A 628-nucleotide genomic window follows, 5' to 3' on the forward strand; every position below is an offset into this window, starting at 1 on the left:
GAAAACCAAACATACCGTGGAGACCTTTCTAAAAGACGTGTTTGTAAAACCGGGGAGGTTTATTAATGACTATAACCACGACGCAAAACAAGGCGCTGCTCCACGCCCTGTGAGGATGATGAGCAGACCACGAGCACCTCGTCCTCCTCCTCACGGCTGATCCCCTGGATCCTGGGGGAGCTGGGAAGGGTTTAGAGCCCCAGGAAGGGCTGAGGGAGCTGGGAAGGGGCTCAGCCTGGAGAAAAGGGGGATCAGGGGGGCCCTTGTGGCTCTGCACAGCTCCTGCCAGGAGGGCACAGCCGGGGGGTCGGGATGTGCTCCAGGGAACAGGGACAGGAGGAGATGGAACGGCCCCAGGCTGGGCCAGGGGAGGCTCAGGGTGGGTATCAGGAAGAATTTCTTCATGGAAAGGGTTAAACTTTGGCAGGGGCTGCCCAGGGAGGTTTGGAGTGCCCATCCCTGGAGGTGTCCCAGAAAGGGCTGGACGTGGCACTCAGTGCTCTGGGCTGGTGCCAGCGTGGGGATCCGTCACAGTTTGGACTCGATGCTGGAGGATTTTTCCAACCTCTGGGACTCTGTAACTGCTCCCGAGGGACCCTGGCGGACACGGGCAAGGCGGGGCAGCCGC

This window comes from Geospiza fortis, unplaced genomic scaffold (assembly GCF_000277835.1).
Source record: "Geospiza fortis unplaced genomic scaffold, GeoFor_1.0 scaffold172, whole genome shotgun sequence".
Lineage (NCBI taxonomy): Eukaryota > Metazoa > Chordata > Aves > Passeriformes > Thraupidae > Geospiza > Geospiza fortis.